The 17,569-nt window shown below is 41.3% G+C and overlaps 1 protein-coding gene across 5 annotated transcripts in view; it reads left to right on the top strand.

The window, feature by feature from the left end:
- Window positions 1-17,569, top strand: part of Dnm3 (dynamin 3) — a 495,066-nt gene that overhangs the window by 444,538 nt on the left and 32,959 nt on the right. The window lies entirely within an intron of this gene.

Below are 17,569 nucleotides of genomic sequence, written 5' to 3'. Positions count from 1 at the left end.
AGAGAGAGAGAGAGAGAGAGAGAGAGAGAGAGAGAGAGAGAGAGAATGCATGAAAATGAATGAGTGAGAGAATGACAGAATATGATAGATTAGGCAGAATAGATAGATAGATAGATAGATAGATAGATAGATAGATAGATAGATAGATAGATAGATGATACCCAAGTGCTATATACTAGAGCAATCTACTCAAATGCAACATCAAATACAGACAAAGATATAGGAAATATATATGAGGCATAAAGGATAGGAAGAGAATGTCTAGTATACTTTTAATCATTATTTAAACCATCAGAAGACAATGGGAACATGGCAGTTTTTCTAGAACAGATTATATTTGTGAATGGTAAAGATCTAGGAGCACATAGATAGAAGCACATTATATGAAAACATCCTGCCCTCACCTATCCCCATCCACCCCTGTCAACTTCCTCCCTCCTCTCTAAAAGTCCTTTTCCACCTTCCTGTCCTTTTGGCTTGTCTTGGGACCCACTGAGTTTAACCAGAGTTCTCTGTGTGACTGCCCCTGGGTATGAAACTGTTCAGTGGAGCATGGTGAGATCAGTAAGAGGTATACAAACTAAAGATATTGACTCACCCTCTCCCAGCATCCATCAGTAGACAATAATTTCCCATGACCCCTCCATGAACACGATCCCAACCCATGGCTGACTACTGACCACCTATACTGTATGTCGGCCCAGTACAAGCTTCTAACTAGCTGCTGCAGGTTTGCACTGGCTGCAGTAGGCTCAGAAGATGGCCTTCCATGGCCCTTCTCCCATCACTAGTCTCCCTGATGCTTTCCACCCCATCTTTCCTTGACACTTCCTTAGCCTTAGAAGAGGTTGAAGTTATTTCTTGTTTTGTTTTTGTTTTTGAGCATCTGGGTCTGGTTGTGTAGAGCAGACTGGCACTCTGGCAGCTCTCACCCTGTTTCGACCTCCTGGGTGCTTGAATTATAGGTGTTTACCACCGTGCCCAGATTGGTACTGAATGGTTGTAAAAATGTTTCCCTGCAAACACGGAAAGTTCAGGGTCCTTGTTCCTCCCTGGGCCTATACTAGTATCGTTCTGTTTTCCACTGGGAGGACTATGTACTCTCTATGAGTCACAGGAAAAGATAAGATTATTTTATCTTTGTCTCCAATAAAAGAAGCCAGCAGTCCTTGGAGGCATTCCAGGAGTAGAGCTGAGGAGTCCAAGATGGGCCTGGACTATCTCACAGTACTAGAAAATAAGGAAGTGCTCAAACATTTATAGGAGAACACGTGAAAAGGATACAGGAGACAACCTGGAAGGAGGTTCTTAGTGACCAGATCTGGGATGACTTCACTAACAGGATGGCCGTCACTGTGGATTATGATCCAGCAGCTATAAGCATGAGCACCCACATAAATAAACAGCTGAAAATTAAATGGTAAGAAGGGAAGCTCATAGTAACCAGAGCTAATCCATTCATAAACTTCAAAAAGAAACTTAAGAATCGCCATTTGCAAACTATCCCAGTTATACATGAAATGCTAAAGTGAGTAGGCGAACGTCAGATAAGAAGAGGAAGTTCATCTCTCAAAACATGACCCAGAAGATACTTCTAGGTTCCCAAGAGGACAAAATAGAAACTCTATCATAGAGAAACCTCAGAAAGCACCATCTTAACCAAATCACCAAAGTTTCTGGTAGTTGTAGGACAGATGGACACCACATGTCTCCTGACACAGCACTGAGAAGAATACATCATTCCTGTGATTTTTCTCAACAACAAAAAACAATTTTACAAATTGAAATTAATGCCAAGGAAACTGGATTCCAACCAAGGGGCGCTGGAAGAAACAAATGATCGCTCCTCTTCCCAAGTGTGATTCTGGGGAAAAAAGCCCTGCAGAATAACTACAGTTGAAGCACACACAGCTAATATGTGTGGGCACGCATCCAGAGCCAGATCCTGAGTGCAGGACAGTCAGGACGTCAGTTTCCTGAGCTTGACCCTGGTAGTGGAGTTCTGCAAGGTGTTCATGTGTGAAGAGATGCACAGGAACTCGGTGCTGATGCTGGAGACTATTGATAAGACAATTAATTACTCCAAGACGTTCATTCAGTTGTTGGCTTGCTTGCTCATTTACAAATCAAGCTCACCGCACTTTCCTTCGGCCTCTCCTTCACCCCTCTCAGAAAGGTCAGTTGTTGATTGCCACTTCTCCCAGCTCTGTCCAGAGACCTCAGTGCATGGCTTCAGGAGACAATCAAGTCAAGGTTTAAGAGGAAGGAAAGAGTTGAGTCTGAAACACAAGGTTCCTACTGTGTTGAATGAGTGTGGTGGAGGCTATTGAAAGGCCATCCTTTTCTGCCTCCCTTCCCTCCCTCAGCTTTCTGCCCACATCCCAGACTGCTTTTAATCCTATTGGGAGGGTACATAGGGAGAAAGAAAGAAATAATAATAATGAATGGCTGTGTTCCTTGGCACATGAATAACAGTTTCCTTTCCAGGGATTCAGGAATAAAAATGAGGGGCTTTAAATCTCACTAATGTGTGTGTGTGTGTGTGTGTGTGTGTGTGTGTGTGTGTGTGTGTGTGTGAAAGTGATCTCATCAGGATAACTAAAGTTATTTTGACATGTGGCGTAAGCCTTTTTTTTTCCACATATCTTTCTGACAGACCAAAGCACCCTTCAGTGCTTAAAACTGAACCCCAGCAACAGCAGGCCTCCTAGGAGAAGGCCTTTTCCCACCCCCTCAGCCTATCAGCACGTCCTAACTCCTTCCTGCTAGGAGGATGTGGCTAGATTTCCACTTGAATCAGGAGGCTACTATATTGAGAGAGTCCTAGCAGAGGCGATTCATTGCTGCATTTGCGCCAATCCCAGAGAACAAGATCTCAGGGGTGGAAAGGAGACATTGCCTTGAGCCAGACTCCTATCAGCCTATGGCTCATATGAGCAGCTATGCCGGTCGTAAATTCTTGAACTCCTTCCTTCTCCTTGGTAGATATTTGCTGCCCTGAGTCCCAGAGCCGCACCCAGGAGCCCGTGCCTAATAATCACCCCACCTCCTTTCTGTGCCGCCTTACCACCCTGTCTGCAAAGGGACCGAGTTCCATGTGCAAATCCACTACATTGGGCTTGCACACCACACAGCAGCATCTACATAGTAAGACGGTAAATGTGCCGATCACAGAGGAAATGGCTGGCAAAACCGGGAAGGGGTAAAAATGAAGGCTGAAACTTCAGAAAGGACCATGCCGATTTTTAAAAAATCTATTAACATAACAGAAATTGTTATTCTGGAATGAAACGTATTAGGAGTGAGGGGAAAGAAGAGTCACAGCTTCTGTTTGTTTTGTTTGTTTGCTCACAGCTGGGGAAACGAGGAAGCCCTCTCTGTGGCTTTTCAGTGTTGTCCAAGCTATCTCACAGCATGCGAGATGGGGTTTAGCTGTGCAACACAGCTCTGCATTTGTATTCTAGACAAATGTCTGCGTGATTCTCAGCTCCCTCCCCCACCAGCAAGCAGCAGCAACAACTGGCAAGACCACACCTGGCCAAGGCAGCCCAAGACGTTGGCTGGCATCCTGTTGCGACCATCCAACCTTGTTTTTAGCGGGGAGTCTCTCTCGCTTTGATTCCCAGTTTCTCGCAAGCATCTCCAGACTGCCTTTATAAGATAACACAAGTCTTAGGTGTGAGAATGAATCAAACCATCTGTATCTCTTTCCTTGAAATAAAATATAAAATAGCCATTTCCACACTCAGTCGTCATTAGGTCCCTCATCCCAACCCCAACCCATACCGTGGAAATGGTGAGACTCCAGATAGAGTGGGGGAGGGGTGTATTAGGAGCTAACGATTCACTGTCTACTGTTTTCACCTCCAGACTATTTTCTAGAAAAGCCTGGCCACCTGTCACTCCCATTAATCACAGGGTCCAAGCAGAGTTCAGCAGGGTGCCCCTCTGGTGGTTCAGACAGGGTCTGGGTCATCACAAGATTCACAAAGTGGGATGCGAGTCTTGACTCCTCATTCATTCCCACAATGCATCTCATCAGCATCGGGCTCCACAGCCCCCTCTGAGCGACTGGCGCTCCGGGTGTTGATGGTTTTGGCTTGCGGCCCCCTGGAGCGGCCAGCCGTTGTGTAAGCAAGTCTGTCTGAACCGCTCTGGGGCTAACTGCCTTCTTAGAAGTCCTCTTGCCTCTCATTATTTAGTCAGTGAGCCATTACTATTATTAGCTTTGAATTCCTCCGTCTACACTTTCTGTTCAGTAAGATATCAAAGTGTGGACAGTCATTGTTCTACCAATTGTTGAATGCCTTTCCCCACCCGCCTCCCTTTCTATTATTTGGGTTGGCATTGGAAACCAGTCCCGAACTCAGGCGCTTTAAAGTGGGATTCGGGATGGAGGGTTAGTAACCAAACTCCTTCGCAAGCTGTTTCAGAAGCTTCTAGCGTATGAGCCGTCTGACTCGGTGCGCGTCGTACAGACTATCCAGAAAAATTAAAAGAAAAGAACATGAACAGCATCAAGTAGCTCTTGGCAGTCGGTCAAAGCCAGCAGCCTTGCAGGGAAGGTATTTAAAAGTCGTTTAAGTGAAGCTGTTTGTACAAGCAGCAACTGTGCATTGCTGGTGATTGGGAAGGGCTGTTTTCACAGTCTTTCACGGAAATATTTCTAGACAGTTTCTGTGGCTCTCTTCCCTGAGCTCATGTATTTGCTTCTGCTTCGGTGCAGAGTATTTTCATGAGCAGTTTTATAGCCCAACCTGCCTCCTGCACGTTCTGCAGGGCTAGATTTCTGCCGCACATACCTTTGCCCTATCTGCCATTAAAAATGCAAGACTTTCCTATAACAAACCTTAGACGGTGGCTGGGGGGGGGGGGTGAGGGGGCAACTGATACCTCAGTCCACCCTCCAGCCCTTAAAAATCAACCTTTTAAAATTTTTGTTGTTTTTAGTTTTAAAACAGGACACATATTAACGTTATGACAGTCGGACCCCTTCTTTTGTAAGATGTTTATTTCATGTCTCATCCTTTTACCTAGACCAAAATGATGACATGCTTCTGAGCAAATAACTCATTTGGCCTCAGGCATGGTCCAGGGAGGCATGTTCAAAGGACAGATAAACCCCAAATTATTTCAGAAATAGAAACGTAACAAAAATAAAAGACCTCATTTTCTGTCTCCAGTCTTGCTAATAATTGTCAGCATGGGACAGTCATCTCTGTTTGCTTTTTTATACATAGAGACCTAGGTATTCTCATATGAAATAGATGTCTAATTATAAAGAAAAAAGTCCAACTTTGTCTTATTTTTCCTGTGGGTTCTGCTTTTGATATGTCAACCGTTTTTCTTGATATATGCTAAACGTTTAAACTCTCTCTTTCATTTAAGCAGTAGAGCTCCAAACAGGAAGCAGGACCCCTAGGAGGGTCTGGGCAGGAGAACAACAGAACCATTGTCCTGAAGAACACTGCTCCCTCTTGGCCTCCACTCAGCCTGCCGGTTTAACTAGGCTATGGATTTGAGGTAGACGGCAGTCCCTCATGATACCTGGCTCCTTCTCTGCCCTACTTACTTCAGCCAATCTGTTCTCATCCTCATAATCCTGTTTACTTTCTCTTCTTAAGGGCAAGGCGGGTGCTCTTCAGAACAGAGTGAAGTAAGTTCAGGGCAAACGAAAGGAAACCTACGTCATCCAGCAGGTTATAAACTTGCGGAACTCATTAGTTTCAAAAGGTGGTCCTGGCAGGAAGCGTAAAGGAATTCAAAAACATTTTACCCAGATTTATGAAAAAGAGCCATAAATGGCTACTAAGAAAACCAGGGCTGTGACCAACTTTTACAACTGAAATCCCACAGCTGCCTCAGGTCCTCCCATGGTCCTCTCTGGAGATCTCTCTGGATGGTTGAACACGGTCCACAGTGAGATTTCCTGAGCACCCTGTGTCTACTTGGCACTTGTCCTTAGTCTCACTGGGTCTTAGAGAGACTACACACACACACACACACACACACACACACACACACACACACACACACACACACCCTGTTCTGGGGAAGGCAGCTCTCTCTTTAGATGAAAACTTGGTGACTTTCAATCGTCTGCCTGCTGTGGTCCAAGTGACTGGGAATGGTGACGCCTGCCCAGTGGAAATTAGCTGAGCTCACACTTGGGTTTTAAAACATAGATTCTAACTTTTATGTTAACTCAGACCCTTCTTTTTCCTGAGGATTTTTTTTTGGCCCAAGATCATAAATAAAAATTTTTATTCCACCCTACAAAATCTTCAGCAGACCCTCCAGTAACTTAAGCTCTTTGCCTTCCCAGGCTGTCCGCACACTGGAGCACTTTTGAGAAATGCAGATGCTCTAGGCTTCACCCAGACCACTTATCAAAGCATCTGTAGATGGGGCCCGAGTATCCTGCTTTCTTCAGTATCGCTCTGGTGTTTCTCCCAGCAGCCAGGCTGGGGTCCGACAGGTAGAGCAGTCCCTCTGGTAGTCCTCACCCTTCTGGGTCTCGGTGTTCTCCGGGCATCTTTCTATAATGCTTCCCCTTCTTGTGTTGAGTACTTGTTAGAGATTGAAATAAGGCTCCTTGTAGCCAGCAACAGCCCTGAGTCTTTCTACTGTCTGCCTTCTCTCTCCTAACTACAAAGACCCAGTATAGGGAATATACTGACTTATTCCAAATTCATGGTGTCCGTGCTCACAGAACCTTCACTGGCCTCTACACATCTCTTGGTCTTCTAGTCTGTGACCTGCTCTGGATAGGAACTCCAACCACATTCAAGCTAAACAGTGGAAAACTCCCAGATACCCTATCATTGCTCCCAGAAAGCATTCCTTTCTCTTCTCAGGCCCCTTCACATGAGACTTACACATGCTATGTAATACTCTCCCACTAAGCTCTGTCCTGGCTCTTGTGTCTAAGTTAGGATCTCAGTCTGATCTTGAATTTATGATTACCCTGCTCAGCTCCCAGGTACTGGGCTTATATATACATATTGTATATACATATTACTCTGCCTGGTCCCACTGAGCATTCTCATACCATTCTCTTCTAATTATTCAAGTCTTTATGAAGAAAAATTCTACCTCTGTTCTGTGACACCCCTGAGCCACAATGGCTAGCCTGATAATATAGCCGTAAGGGTTAATAGTAGTGCTCACATGCTGGCTAGGAGTATTTATTGCTCCCTTCCCCTTGCTACTTGCATAGTACTGTCTGGTACTATGGAACTTAGACTTCTGGAAGGAAGCTTTTAGGTTAGACAGCGTCCTACGTGTGTGACGTCTTCTGCAATATGGGCTTACCTTCAACCCCTCTGTGAAGACATCCCCGGTAACCAACCTGCCTGGATTGTCTTGGGAGTAATTTGGCCTACTCTGACCAACCACTCCAAAGGAGGTGTCTCATGACTGCTAGCTAGGGTTCCTGCTGTTCTTTGGTTCTTCGGGACAGCATTGCCAGCCCAAGCGTGTGCCATATATTCTGTATTCATCCACCTACTGAATCAATACCTGGGTTATTGTGAATGGTGCTGTAATAATCATGGACAGGTAAGGATCTCCGTGGAATGTCCAGTTTACAGTCCTTTCGGTATTTATCCAGGGTGGTGTGTTTCTTGGCCACTTGTTCTTCGTCTTTTGAGAACTGTCTGTTCATGCCATTAGTCCCTTTATTGGTTTCATTGTTTGGGAGTTGGATTATTTAGGTAGTCTTGATATTGACGTCTTATCAGATACATAGCTAACAAAAAGTTTTTGTCCCATTCTCTAGGTTGACTCTTTGTCACTTGATTATCTCCATTTGGGTGTAGAAGCTTAATGTAATCTCATTAGTAAACTATCGATTTAACGTCTCAAGCCTCTGAAGGTTATTTTCAGAAATTCTTCGCCTATGCGTTTATCTTGAAGTGGTTTTCTCTAATAGTTTCATATTTTCAAGTCTTACATTAAAATCTTTGACCCATTTGAATTGTTTTTTATTCCAGGTGAGAGAGGGATTTGGTTTCATTTTTCTACAAGCAAGCTTTGATGTTTCTCAGCACAATTTGTCAAGGAGGCTGTCTTTTCTCAAAGCGCATGTTTTTTATTTCTGTCAAAAATTAGGTGGTTATAGCTACATGACTTTAATTCTGGACCCTCTGTTCTATCCCATTGATCTACGTGTCTGTTTTCTGTGCCATGCTGTTTTATCACTGTGACTCTGTGATATAGCTTGAAGCCAGGTAAGGGGATACTTTCAGCATGGTTCTTGTTACTAAGGATTATGTTGGAAAACCCAGGTCTTTGGTGTGACCATATGAATTTTAGACTTCCTTTTATATTACTATGAAGCATTATATAGAATTTTAGTGGGTGCCACATTGAGACTATAGGTCAGTTTGAAAGTATCACTGTTTTTACAGTATCGATTCTACCAACCCATACGTACAAGAGGCCTCTCCATCATCTAATGTCTTCTTCCAAGTCTTTATTTGGTGGTTTAAACTTTCAGTTCAAAGGTCATTCACTTGCTTAGTTAGATTTATTCCTGCGTGGCTTTTAAGCTATTGTAAATGGGATTGTCTTCCTGGTTTCTTTCTCGGCTAGTTCATTGTTTATATAGAGGAAAGACTCATTTTTTGAGTGTTTGTTCTACATCCTGATAATTTCTTAATTTTATTATTTTTATTTATTAATTTTAATTATTAATTTATTTAATTGATTAATTTAAGAGATTTCTGGTGCCATCTTTAGGGCTTATATATAAAATCATAGTATCTATATCAGTGATTATTGACTTCTTCCTTTCCTGTTTATAATTTTTTGTATTTATATATTTTAAATTTCTATTCCTTGGCTGTGTCCATGTTTTGGTGCATGTGTTTAGAACTACCCTCTTGACTCCACCTTTCATCAGTATGAAATACTTATGTATTCTGACTAATTTTGGTCTGAATTCTGTTTTATCACATATCAGTATAGTTAGAAGTGCATGCTTTCTCGTCCTCTTTGAAATGACATTACCTTCTTTTATCCTAAGTTTGTGTGTATCTTCACCAGTGTTTTTCTTGCAGGGATAAAAAGGTCATCTTAGTTGCATGTGAGTTTGAGACCAGGCTGGCCTATTTGAGATGCTATCAGAGAAAAGAAAATAATGAAAATCCTGCAAAGAAAGCAAATATTTACATATATTCACATATATTTACAATTAATTCTAAAGTTTCCTCTTTCTTAAAGCAATGCTTTAAAAATTCTGGGTGTATTATTAATGAATACTATGATTTTCCCTTTTCTAGCTTTCATAGTGAGTTCATTGAAATTAAACAAAATGATTTTGAAGTAAAGAGAAATGAAAGATTGGATAGGTTCGTTTTCCTAGAAATATCACCTTTCTTACTAATCAGTCATGCTACACGGTCATAATACATGGGTGTTCAGATGAATCCAAAAGAGATGTAGCGTCCTTCTGACTCATTTGATTTTAAGCCTCCATGCTTCAAGCACTTACGTCTGAGAACATTATAAAATTGAAAACATTAAGCACCTATCTGTAGCAATCCCACTAGAAACAGCTGGTCTGGACAACCTTGAATGTCGGAGTCACTTCCATTTGAGTGACAGAATAGAGTATGAGCAACGGAATCAGACAACCTATCATAGCTTTGTCCCTAATTAGTTTTATGAATGACTTCAGCTGGTACATATATCATAGGGCGGGTCAAGTCTGAAGCTACTGATGACAAAGACCTGTGCTCATATCAGAGCATCCTGGAGCTCTAGAACCGTGACTGCTGGTGACACTGGTCTAGGCATCTCCCACATCATTTGAGAGGTCTTGGGGGAAGTTAGTATTTACATCCTGTGGCTTCATGACTCTGGCTGTTTTCCAGAAATAAAGCAGTGGCAATGGACTATACTCTGAGATCTAGTCTAAGGGGAACGTTTTCAGTCAGAGCTGTAACAGTTCATGTGGAAATCTGGTTTGTATCATTGACTAGGGCAAGACTCAGTAGTTCCACAGAAGATTTGGCAAGTGGTCTAGGGTATCCCTGTAATCCTAATACTTAGCAGGTAGAAACAAGAGGATAAGGCACTCAAGGTCATAAAATCTTTCCCAGATGAAAAAAAAAAAAAGCCTCTAATGGCAAAGGTCCCTGCCTACATGGTCCACTCTGAGAGTCCAGTACAAGTGGCAGTGGACTATACACCTCCACATCTGGTCTAAGTGTACCTTGTATATGCTGGACAAAGACTCTACCCACTTAGCCACCTAACTCAGCATTTGCACCTATAACATTACCCAGTTATTCTTTTAAAAGTTTTGATCCTGGCTGTAAAACTAATTATTTAGAATCATAAACACGATAGTATATTTTTTAGAAGTTACAATCTGTTTTCTAAACTACTTTTAAAACAAGCTAGGGGCCACATAGCATAGTCCAGGACAGCCAGGACTACATAGAGACACTAAGAAATATACTTTCTCTTATGCTTTTCAAATAGTTTGTGCTTAAAGAAAATAATAATAATAACAACAACTAAGATGTTCTTATCGTGTAGCCTAGATTTCCCTGTAATCCGCTATACAACTTTTGAAAACGTTTCATCACTTTTTATGAGATTTTAAAAACATTTTAAGTGTTGACCTCTTCATACACATAGAGTGTTCTTCCAATGTCCTATCCGTATAAACTTCATGTCCTCTTTATACATAGATGAGTCTAACTTGTGCTGATCATGCCTGCATAGGTGTAGAGCATCATCCTCTGAAACATAGGCCACCCACCAGAGGCCAAGGCCCTGAAAAAAACTTACCCCTTTCTTTCCCCAGCAGTCATCAACTGCCAATAGCTCCTGACTAGTGGGCAGGCCTCTTATGCCCCTCCCTCCACTTCTCTGTTGGAGTGTTTACTGACTAGATCTTTTGCAGGACCTGTGCAAGCAGTCACATCTGCTGTGAGTGAGAGACACTATGGCTGAAGTCTTTCGCATCTCCAGGCTCTTACAGTCTCGATGCCCCACCTTCCATGATGTTCTCTGAGCCTCGGAGAAAGGGATGTGACATGTATGTTTCATTTAGGATTGAAGCATTGTCTGCTGCTCTTTCCTACACTTTAGGACAACATGAATCTGACTCCACACCATTGCATACTGTTAATTTAATGCATTGGTCTTTTTTTTAAAAGATTTATTTTATGTATATGAGTCTGACTGTATGCCTGCACACCAGAGAGGGCATCAGATCCCACTCTAGATGGCTGTGAGCTACCATGTGGTTACTGGGAATTGAATTCAGGACCTCGAATTAGCAACCAGTACTCTTAACCACTGAACCATCTCTCCAACCCCCAATATATTGCTCTTAAAAAAAAACTTTTTGCTTAGAATTTTTGTGTGCAAAAACATTAATTCATGCACACTGAATTTTGAAAGATTGTCTGTCTTATACAGAAAGCATCAAGTAATACCAACTGCATAGTTACAGTGCTATTTTAGTACACAGTTCATTTATTATGAGCTCCCATAGCTCCAGTGCTGCTTTCTTAATATTCAAATTTTATTGTCCATAAGTTCCTTAAATTTACAGTTCATCCATATAAATATTTTAAAGGACAAAACAGCTATCTGTTACTAGGCTTTCTTTTACAATTTATAATTTTTTTCTTCATTTCAAACTTTGTAACAAGACTAGGTTTTTACTGCACAAAATTGTAGACCCTGATATCCATTTCTTAGTGAGGTTTAAAAATGCCAGCTAGCTGGGTATAGTGGCATGCTTGGGAGATGAAGACAGGGGGATCAAGAATTTAAAGTAAACCTGGGCACCATGGGCTCTATCTCATAGCCTTGTCTCAAACAGCAAGTGTGTGTGTGTGTGTCTGTGTGTGTGTGTGTGTATTAAAGAGCATATGCATCTTTCTTTAAATTTTCCTACAATTATGCACTTTAGATAAAGATATTGAGAATAAATTCTCAAAGCATGCATTTACACTTGGTCTCAACTATCAATTGTTTATATGAAAAGTTGTTAATTTATGGCAAGCAAAGTCAGTTCATAAGGACTGAGATTGCTCCCAAATAAATATTTACAGTTTAAAATGCTTAGCATGAGGGGCTGGAGAGATAGCTCACTAGTTAAAAACACTAGCTGTTCTTCCAGAAGACTGCAGCTTCGTTACTAGTGCTTATATCAGGTGGCTCATAACCACTTAGAACTCTAGCTCTGGCAGATATGGCACATACATGTATAAGTTAAAATTTAAAAAATACTTGACATGAACTTTTCATATCCATGAGCTATTTGTTGCTTAAAGCAATAGAGACTTCTAGCTAAATCAGTGGTTCTCAGCCTATAGGTCAAGACCCATTTGCAGGTCGAACAACCCTTTCCCAAGGTTTGCCAGAAAACACAGATATCTCCATTACGATTTATAACAGAGCAAAATTACAGTGATAAAGTAGCATAAGGTAACTCTATGTTTGGGGATCACCATACATGAGGAACTGTATTAAAGGGTTACAGCATTAGAAAGGTTGAGAAGCACTGAGCTAGATTAAAGGCTACACAAGAATTATGTCTAAGAGAATTTCAGGATAGGTTATATAAGATTTTTAGGTTGTCTGAAGACCCCTCATTTCCACCTTTTACTTATAAGAACAATTTTACTGATATTAAACGTGAATGTCATTATGAACCCAAAGTCTCCACCCTTCTCCCTCCCTTCTCCAATTAGTCACTTTTGCTATCATCCAAACTATTTATTAGACAGATAAATATATGTTGGCAGTATACAAAAATATATTCAGGAAGCTTTGGGCTGGAGAAAGTTAAAAGACACAAAGCCATTTCTCAGTTAAAAATGTCATTTGTTGCTGTTGTTTTCTTGTTGTTTGTGTTGTTATTGTTGTTTTCAATTCAGTAAGTCTTTAAAATTCCAAAGGATTTTAATAGCAGTTGAATTTCACATTAATAACATGGTTTTAAAATGTTTATTATGGTGTTACTTAGAAATGTGTTTAACATTCCATGGAGAACAAAGACTAATAGTGAGGTAAAATAATTGATAAGTTCAAGAAGAATGGAAATGAAAGGACAGGACGGAGAGTGGGTAACCTGAGTCCAGTTGGGCTGGGGTTTCCTCCTGCATTGGGGCAGATGTGTGTCCCTCCTGCTGCTAGGGGTTTTGTCTGCAACCACAATTCAAATCTCTGGACACCTTCAGTTGTAGTCAGCCCAAAGCAGAGCTGGGTGTAGGTGGTTCTTTATCTGGTTCGTGGATTAAGGGCTCTACCTTCTAGGACTGCAAAAGATCGCCTTCATTTCCCCCATGGTGACAGTCTCAGGCTCAGTGTCTCAGGTGTCTTCTGAAAGAAAAACTCAGCTCCTCAGAAAATGCCCCCAATATCCAGTAAGCTCCTGCAAAAGACTCGAGGGATAACAGCGGGCATGCCCTGCAATCGCGGTGCTCAAAATCTCACCCAAGTTCTGAGATCATTTTCCAAACGTTCCCAGCCATAAATATACCCCTAAGGTCCTCTGTGCTTTTAGCCCCTTGAGCACAGCCTTCGACTCAGGCTTCCGTTTTTCTTTCTGTCCTGCCCGCTTGGAACTCGCATGTGGGGCTCTGCTTTTCTACTTCATGCCTTTCACCGTTCCATGCCACACACTAAATATTCAGTGATACTTGTCGCGTTGCCAGACTGACACCTAGACCACCCTCCTAGGCTTTCTGGATTATGGTCCACAGTCTGCTTTGCACAAGCGTGGCTGCAAACCTTGAAAGCTGTAACTTAGAGGCAAATAACTGGAAGTAGGGAAAGTTTTCAGTGAAAACATTTCCAATAATGTGGCCTGGAAAACACTGAAGGTGCGTTTCCATGGTAATAGTGTTTTCATAACGGTGACTGGGTTCTCTAAGGAAAAGTCCAATCATATGTATTTTTTTTGCTCTTTGTTTAAAGTAGTAGTGAACTGTATAATTATATTAAGTGTTTTAAAGAGGGCAACTGTTGGTTATCTGGGAAAAAAATGTGTATAAATCTGTAGGATATTGTCCTGTGTTCTCCACTGTTGAGAAAAGATGCAGTGAGTCCCTGGCCTTGGTATTTCTATGTACACATTACTACTTAGATACTTTTAATACTCACTATTCCACTTTTCAAGGGCTGATCTCAACATTACTCTCTGCATAGTTCTAGTGGTCCTCAATCTTATGACATAATTTAGAAAATTTTCAAAAGAAAATAAAAAAAGACATGAAAATTAGGTGTTCCAGTCAAGCTTTCAGAGTTCTACATAATGGAGCCTTTAAGATTTAATGAAAATTATCCCCATTTAATATTTCACTCCCTCCCCTGTTAACGTAGTATACTTTACAACTTCTATACTAAAAACTGGGGGCCACCGAGGTGGCTGGGGGTAAAAGTGCTTACCACCAAGCCAGGCAGCCCAGGTTCAATCACTGGGTCCCCCACAGTGGAAGAGGCGGCTGGGCTCCTGAAAGATAGCCACACACTGTCCCTAAGCTACATAAAGATATGGCATTATTTCTTCAGATAAACTTTTGTTTATAAAAAAAGACTTTCTTAAATAGTATGTGACTAACTTATATAAAAAAGTTATTGAAACTTTATAAATTTCATATTTGTAAGATTGTTTTCATTGCTGTAGTCAGAGTACTCAAAAGTTATTTAGAAAAAACACGCAGCAAGACGGTCAACCCATTTCTTCTTCCAGGAAAGAAGGTTTCTATGGTATTTCTCCACATTTTGTAAACAGCATCAGTGAACCTGCACATAAAAGGTTAAATGTTTGCAGACCACTCTGGTTTTGCCCCAAAGATCAGAGACAAATTACTATTTTTATTTTACATTCCCTTGATGAGGATAATGACAAGCAGCTGTCACTTCAGCGCTCCGACTGCAAAGAATCCAATTGCAATCCTATAATTTAAACAAAGAAAAAAATACAAACTCATACACAGCACACAGCCAGAAAGAGGCGAGAGGTTTTGAGCTGGGGTCGGGGTAGAGGAAAGGAGCATTCGCTTGCTGCAAGAGTTCGGTTAAAAATAATAATAACAATCCCACCTACAGACTCTTTCCCACTCACCTGGCACACAATAGAGAGGCCAGTTCCTGCTTCAGTGTGAAATCAACATCAATCTGCGTTCTGGAGTTCGTGATTTCTCTAATGTGTCCATTGTGTTCCCAGAGTAGCGAGGATTTGTGTGAGGCCACAAGTCTACTAGATTCCCAAAAGCTGAGTAGAATGTCAGATTACCTCATTGGCTGTTTGGGCATTTCTTTAATGTTTAATGTTCAGAATTTGACCTTATTTTTTTAAAAAAAATATGTATTATTTGTCATCAGAATTAATGGATTCCAAGATGTTCTTGTTCAGGTTTATCATGTGCTTTGGCCATGTTGACTCCCTGACTCCTCTGCTCTCCCCTAGTTTTCTTCAGTCCCTCTTACTCAATAGGCCCCCCTGTATTTTCATGTGTATGTGTGTTTATGAGTGTATATGTAAAACCAAAGTTCTTCATGAAATAATGTGATACTTGTCTGTTTGAGTCTGGTTTACTCCCTTAATAGAGTGCACCAGTTTCATCCATTTTCCTGTAAAAGGCATAATTTGATTCTTCTTTATGGTAGAATAAAAGACGTGTGTGTGTGTGTGTGTGTGTGTGTGTGTGTGTGTGTGTGTGTGTATGATATATATATGATTTAATTTTTTTGAGGACACCCCATCCTGATTTCCATAGTGGCAGAGCAATGTGCAAGGGTCCAGCAAAGTCTATTGTGGGTTTTGTTTTTGCTGTAAGAACAAGCATTCTCACAGAGTGATATGTTATCTCAGTGTAGGTTCACCTTTCTTTGGTGGCTAAGGAACTTTTTCATGTAGGTATTGGCCACTTGTACTAGTAGTTTTAGAAGTTTCATTGTTTTAGAAGTATCTTGTTCATTTGTCCGTTTGTTGGCTGGAGGATTTGGGGGCATTTTAGCATTTGAGTTTCTTAGCTCTTTATAGATTCTAGATATCAATCTCTTGTCAGATGTATAGCTGGTAAAGATTGTCTTCTATTTCGTAGGCTGTGGCTTTACTTCCCTCCTCTGCAGAAGCTCCTTCGTTTCACACACTCTCACTTGCCAACTCTTGGTTTTCTTCCGTGCATCATGGGGTCCTCTTCACAGCCCTAGCCTATGCCTCTGTCCTGGGATGTTTTCTCTCCTAGCCCCGTGTCTGCTGTCCATTCTGATACTTTCATTATTGCTTATGATTTCAAAACGTACAAAAGCAAACATAAAGCAAAGTAAACTGTTTAAGTGTAGTGCGGAATAGGGAGGTTCCACATTTCTATATGAAATCAAATAATGTAGTTTTGTTCCTAGAGGTTCAGTGTGTCTTGTTCATTCAAGTTTTCCTTTTTCAGTCAATCATTTGGTTCGAGAATCTCAGTATTTTAATGACATTTTCCTAGAAATTTTTAAATTAGTTGGATGGATGTCAGAGCTTCTAGCTCTATCATGCTCCTCTGTGAGGGCCAATAACCCTGGTGCCCAGCGCCTAGCACTGAGGTGAAGCTCTTCTGCACAGAGTGTTTATAATGGTGTATAAAACACAATGAATGCTGGAAGCAGGCTCCGGGGGAGGGACCAGGTTGACAATAAAACATTATAACTCCCATTGTTTCCATGAATCTTGTAGGTCAGAGAAACAAACTGGATTGTACTGTCATCTTGCGGAGACTTAGGTTACTTTACATAGGAAACTTCTTCTCCACAAAAGCCGAGGTTCTGTGCATTGGGGCATCTTTGTTGACTTAGGTACACCCATCTATAGCATGAACCCCCTCCCCCTGCCTTCGATAACACGGAGACCTGTGTGAAGGATAGAGAAATACGATCTGAGACTCTAGTGGGGGGAGCACAGATAGAGGATGAATGGCAGATAGTGTAAGAACGTGTGGGAGTGAGTTCAGAGGAAGGAGCAGAGCAGGATCCAAGGGCGGCAGGAGCTTGCTGAAGAGGTAGTGGTGGAGCAGATAGGAAGTACAAGCTAGGAAGAGAGGGTTTCCGGGAAGGGGGCTTCTGCGGATAACAGAGGGGCGTGTGTAGTTGTAGCAGTAGTTAAGCTTTTATACGTAAGGTTTTAACTAGAAATGTTTTAGATGCTTTTCATCTAAAATATTAATTTGTCACAAACTTGTTATTTAAAAAAAGAAATAACTATTACATCGATTTAATTCTTTCATGACCCGATACCACTTTTAAGAAAAATGGAACAGCAGTATCCCAGCTACCCCCAAAATCCTCTTCTTCTGTTAGCCCACATCAAAGGATGGGGTCACAACCTCAGATCAGAAAAGGACCACTAATTATCAGAGCAAGTATATGATATTTTAACATTTTCAAAGAGATACTTCTGATAAAGAAATTATTATTGATAATTTTGTAGCCTAAAAATTTGCGTTTCATACATGTATATCACAGAGAAAAGACCTGTCATTTATAGATCCAGTTATTGAGTACAGTTCTTTGGCCTGGAGCTGATTGAAAACCTGGCAGATCAAAGTCC

The sequence above is a fragment of the Microtus ochrogaster genome, assembly GCF_000317375.1.
Source record: "Microtus ochrogaster isolate Prairie Vole_2 chromosome 6 unlocalized genomic scaffold, MicOch1.0 chr6_random_2, whole genome shotgun sequence".
Classification (NCBI taxonomy): domain Eukaryota; kingdom Metazoa; phylum Chordata; class Mammalia; order Rodentia; family Cricetidae; genus Microtus; species Microtus ochrogaster.
Note: the sequence above shows the minus strand (reverse complement) of the source record. Positions and strands in the feature narration are given on the sequence as shown.